Source organism: Nanorana parkeri, unplaced genomic scaffold (genome assembly GCF_000935625.1).
Source record: "Nanorana parkeri isolate BGI_ZX_2015 unplaced genomic scaffold, ASM93562v1 scaffold4208, whole genome shotgun sequence".
NCBI lineage: Eukaryota > Metazoa > Chordata > Amphibia > Anura > Dicroglossidae > Nanorana > Nanorana parkeri.
Window position 1 is genome coordinate 686 of NW_017310475.1, and position 5,769 is coordinate 6,454.

Sequence of the window (5,769 nt, forward strand, 5' to 3'; positions counted from 1 at the left end):
GGAGCTCACAAAGACCACAGGAGGACACGTCACCAGTCCTTAGGAGCTCACAAAGACCATAGGAGGACATGTCACCGGTCCCTAGGAGCTCAGAAAGACCACAGGAGGACACGTCACCGGTCCCTAGGAGCTCACAAAGACCAGAGGAAGACACATCACTGGTCCCTAGGAGCTCGCAAAGACCACAGGAGGACACGTCACCGGTCCCTAGGAGCTCGCAAAGACCACAGGAGGACACGTCACCGGTCCCTAGGAGCTCACAAAGACCACAGGAGGACATGTCACCGGTCCCTAGGAGCTCGCAAAGACCACAGGAGGACACGTCACCGGTCCCTAGGAGCTCACAAAGACCACAGGAGGACACGTCACCGGTCCCTAGGAGCTCACAAAGACCACAGGAGGACACGTCACCGGTCCCTAGGAGCTCACAAAGACCACAGGAGGACACGTCACCGGTCCCTAGGAGCTCACAAAGACCAGAGGAGGACACATCACCGGTCCCTAAGAGCTCACAAAGACCAGAGGAGGACACATCACCGGTCCCTAAGAGCTCCCAAAGACCACAGTAGGACACGTCACCGGTCCCTAAGAGCTCACAAAGACCACAGGAGGACACGTCATATTCAACTGTTTTATTTTTCTTTATTTTTCTGGGCACCAAAAAATAATAATGAGGTGAAGATACAGAGCGACCATCTGCTGCAGGCAGAGAGCCCCCACATGTCATATACAGCTATACCACGAGCATCAAGTACACAGAGAAACAACAGAACGCCAGCAAAAGAAGGCTCCACGTCCCCTCCGAGAGTCTCCCCTCCCCCTGCGCGCCTTCGTCCACCAACCACGTGGTGAAATGTACAATGTCAATAAATAGCAGATCTGGAACAAAATAAAAGTAACGCTGCTCTATGACGGAACGGGTCTCCGTATGGGAAGGACTAAAGCATTACCACGGGGGAGGGGCGGATGCAGGGTGGGCCACTGACATCTACATTCCTGGGGTAGAGGGACGCCTGAGGGGGGACACATCTCAAGGGTGGCTTTGAAGGGTAACTCCGGTTTTGGTTTGTTTTTAATAGAAATGTTCCCTTTCCTGTGTGTGGTCAGCCGTGTCCTTCTACAAATGTATCAACAAACTTTATTGATATTTCAATTCAAGTGAAAATACAGAGAAGCATTAACACGGCAGGCTTTGTTCCCTTCCAAGTTGTGTCATCTATTCATCCTGCCAGGAGATCCATTGTTCCTCCAGGGTGACAACACTTCTGTGATGTCACTGCAAGATGAACAGTGTTGTCCTCCATGGAGGAGGTGGTGGAATGGATAGCCAAACCTTCCTCCTCCTCCTCTCCATTTTCCATAAGAGGGTGAACAGTGTTGTCACCCTGGGAAGTGTTGTCACCCTGTTATGAATGAATTCATATACTGAATCCTATTATTACAGCCATCACCCCGTCCAGTTAGCGGAATACAATATATTCCACTACATGGGGCCTTCAGGGTACAAGGAAGCCGCCATTGCCCCCATGGGATGGTCGGGAGGTGTCGGCAAATCCCCCAACAATTCAACATTACTTGCCTCACACAGGGAAGGTTTCCCTTGGGACAGAACTGGCATCAGTGGCCTGTTGTGTGTGCCTTCCTCTACACGGGACTTGTGTGCCTTCCTCTACACGGGACTTGTGTGCCTTCCTCTACACGGGACTTGTGTGCCTTCCTCTACACGGGACTTGTGTGCCTTCCTCTACACGGGACTTGTGTGCCTTCCTCTACACGGGACTTGTGTGCCTTCCTCTACACGGGACTTGTGTGCCTTCCTCTACACGGGACTTGTGTGCCTTCCTCTACACGGGACTTGTGTGCCTTCCTCTACACGGGACTTGTGTGCCTTCCTCTACACGGGACTTGTGTGCCTTCCTCTACACGGGACTTGTGTGCCTTCCTCTACACGGGACTTGTGTGCCTTCCTCTACACGGGACTTGTGTGCCTTCCTCTACACGGGACTTGTGTGCCTTCCTCTACACGGGACTTGTGTGCCTTCCTCTACACGGGACTTGTGTGCCTTCCTCTACACGGGACTTGTGTGCCTTCCTCTACACGGGACTTGTGTGCCTTCCTCTACACGGGACTTGTGTGCCTTCCTCTACACGGGACTTGTGTGCCTTCCTCTACACGGGACTTGTGTGCCTTCCTCTACACGGGACTTGTGTGCCTTCCTCTACACGGGACTTGTGTGCCTTCCTCTACACGGGACTTGTGTGCCTTCCTCTACACGGGACTTGTGTGCCTTCCTCTACACGGGACTTGTGTGCCTTCCTCTACACGGGACTTGTGTGCCTTCCTCTACACGGGACTTGTGTGCCTTCCTCTACACGGGACTTGTGTGCCTTCCTCTACACGGGACTTGTGTGCCTTCCTCTACACGGGACTTGTGTGCCTTCCTCTACACGGGACTTGTGTGCCTTCCTCTACACGGGACTTGTGTGCCTTCCTCTACACGGGACTTGTGTGCCTTCCTCTACACGGGACTTGTGTGCCTTCCTCTACACGGGACTTGTGTGCCTTCCTCTACACGGGACTTGTGTGCCTTCCTCTACACGGGACTTGTGTGCCTTCCTCTACACGGGACTTGTGTGCCTTCCTCTACACGGGACTTGTGTGCCTTCCTCTACACGGGACTTGTGTGCCTTCCTCTACACGGGACTTGTGTGCCTTCCTCTACACGGGACTTGTGTGCCTTCCTCTACACGGGACTTGTGTGCCTTCCTCTACACGGGACTTGTGTGCCTTCCTCTACACGGGACTTGTGTGCCTTCCTCTACACGGGACTTGTGTGCCTTCCTCTACACGGGACTTGTGTGCCTTCCTCTACACGGGACTTGTGTGCCTTCCTCTACACGGGACTTGTGTGCCTTCCTCTACACGGGACTTGTGTGCCTTCCTCTACACGGGACTTGTGTGCCTTCCTCTACACGGGACTTGTGTGCCTTCCTCTACACGGGACTTGTGTGCCTTCCTCTACACGGGACTTGTGTGCCTTCCTCTACACGGGACTTGTGTGCCTTCCTCTACACGGGACTTGTGTGCCTTCCTCTACACGGGACTTGTGTGCCTTCCTCTACACGGGACTTGTGTGCCTTCCTCTACACGGGACTTGTGTGCCTTCCTCTACACGGGACTTGTGTGCCTTCCTCTACACGGGACTTGTGTGCCTTCCTCTACACGGGACTTGTGTGCCTTCCTCTACACGGGACTTGTGTGCCTTCCTCTACACGGGACTTGTGTGCCTTCCTCTACACGGGACTTGTGTGCCTTCCTCTACACGGGACTTGTGTGCCTTCCTCTACACGGGACTTGTGTGCCTTCCTCTACACGGGACTTGTGTGCCTTCCTCTACACGGGACTTGTGTGCCTTCCTCTACACGGGACTTGTGTGCCTTCCTCTACACGGGACTTGTGTGCCTTCCTCTACACGGGACTTGTGTGCCTTCCTCTACACGGGACTTGTGTGCCTTCCTCTACACGGGACTTGTGTGCCTTCCTCTACACGGGACTTGTGTGCCTTCCTCTACACGGGACTTGTGTGCCTTCCTCTACACGGGACTTGTGTGCCTTCCTCTACACGGGACTTGTGTGCCTTCCTCTACACGGGACTTGTGTGCCTTCCTCTACACGGGACTTGTGTGCCTTCCTCTACACGGGACTTGTGTGCCTTCCTCTACACGGGACTTGTGTGCCTTCCTCTACACGGGACTTGTGTGCCTTCCTCTACACGGGACTTGTGTGCCTTCCTCTACACGGGACTTGTGTGCCTTCCTCTACACGGGACTTGTGTGCCTTCCTCTACACGGGACTTGTGTGCCTTCCTCTACACGGGACTTGTGTGCCTTCCTCTACACGGGACTTGTGTGCCTTCCTCTACACGGGACTTGTGTGCCTTCCTCTACACGGGACTTGTGTGCCTTCCTCTACACGGGACTTGTGTGCCTTCCTCTACACGGGACTTGTGTGCCTTCCTCTACACGGGACTTGTGTGCCTTCCTCTACACGGGACTTGTGTGCCTTCCTCTACACGGGACTTGTGTGCCTTCCTCTACACGGGACTTGTGTGCCTTCCTCTACACGGGACTTGTGTGCCTTCCTCTACACGGGACTTGTGTGCCTTCCTCTACACGGGACTTGTGTGCCTTCCTCTACACGGGACTTGTGTGCCTTCCTCTACACGGGACTTGTGTGCCTTCCTCTACACGGGACTTGTGTGCCTTCCTCTACACGGGACTTGTGTGCCTTCCTCTACACGGGACTTGTGTGCCTTCCTCTACACGGGACTTGTGTGCCTTCCTCTACACGGGACTTGTGTGCCTTCCTCTACACGGGACTTGTGTGCCTTCCTCTACACGGGACTTGTGTGCCTTCCTCTACACGGGAACTGTGTGTGCCTTCCTCTACATGGAAACTGTGTGTGCCTTCCTCTACATGGGAACCGTGGGCCTTCCTCTACATGGGAACTGTATGTGTCTTCCTCTACACGGGAACTGTGGAAGTCTATGTTTGGTTGAACGTGACGGACATGTGGCCCCTTTTGCAGCCAATCATATAGAAGGAAAACCGGCCGACAGTGACACGGGGGACCTGCATATGTAAAATGAGATATTCAGCATTGCTCCATGTCATAGCTCCGCCCATTGGAGGTCTCTAAGAGTCCTCGTCCCCCCTACTCTTGGAGGACCAGATCCCCCGCACACAGCAAAGGACGTGATCCTCAATCTCAGAAAACACTTTCCCATCGCACAGAACGTTGGCCGACAACAATTGTGATCATTTTATATGTTGGCTGAGATACATCGACGACGTTCAAAGCCACCAACCGCATGTCATGTTCCCCCGCAGGCGACTCTACGAAAACGCCACGCTCGTGGGATCAGTCGCCAACCTGCGTCACTCGCCTCCCCCCCCCACCCCCCGCAGGCTTACCCGGCAAATGCTCGAAGCGGGCCGGAGAGATTCAGACTCGGGCCTTCGACACTTAAAACATTCTAACTTCACACGTGGAAATACGATCGGTTCAGTAACACGCACAAGAAACAGCTTTTTATCTCCAGCCAGACTACCACGCTTTGACTAATTTATCATCATTATTATTATTTTTTTGTGTTTTTTTTCTTCGGCGTCATTCACCTGGTCAAGCAATTGGAGTAAGCATGACGCACGTATAGAAGTCACAGTCATAACACGGGCAGGCTGAAACGGGGCAATGAGAGAGAGAGAGAGAGGACATAATATGATCGAAAAAAGGAAAAGCAGACACACACACGTATGTTACCTTCGCGCGCACGGAATGTGGGGGGGTTATCGAAAAACAAAAACGACAACAGAGACCGGCTTCTAACATGGATAAAACATGATACATTTGTCATATGTAACAGTAAAAGTTATCAAATGCTCTACATAGTTTCATTTTCAGTTCAGTATACATCATTGTCACAAAGAGTTAAAGCACCAACTAGTTCAATGTCTAGGCTAAAACACAGAAAATCTTTCGCTTGCTCTTTTTTTTTATTTTTTTGAAGATTTTTTGTGTATTTTATTTCAAGTACAAAGTTAAAATGCCTTTTTTTATTTTTTTTTTTTATTTTTCCCCCCCTAATAATAATAATAATAAGAATAATATAGAAGAGTAAAATAGACAGTGCCTTCCTGGAACAGCACCGGAAGAATTCCCCCCTCCGAAAAAATTAAAGAGAACCAAAAAATATAACCAAAAAGAT

The 5,769-nt window shown here is 51.9% G+C and overlaps 1 long non-coding RNA gene across 1 annotated transcript in view; it reads right to left on the reverse strand.

Annotated features, from left to right (window-relative positions):
• Nucleotides 1-720: 720 nt before the first annotated feature.
• LOC108803790 overlaps nucleotides 721-5,769 on the reverse strand; it is a 17,814-nt gene continuing 12,765 nt past the window's right edge. Inside the window, exon 3 of the long non-coding RNA XR_001942301.1 lies at nucleotides 721-799. This is a non-coding gene — a long non-coding RNA (uncharacterized LOC108803790). The remainder of the gene's footprint in view (nucleotides 800-5,769) is intronic.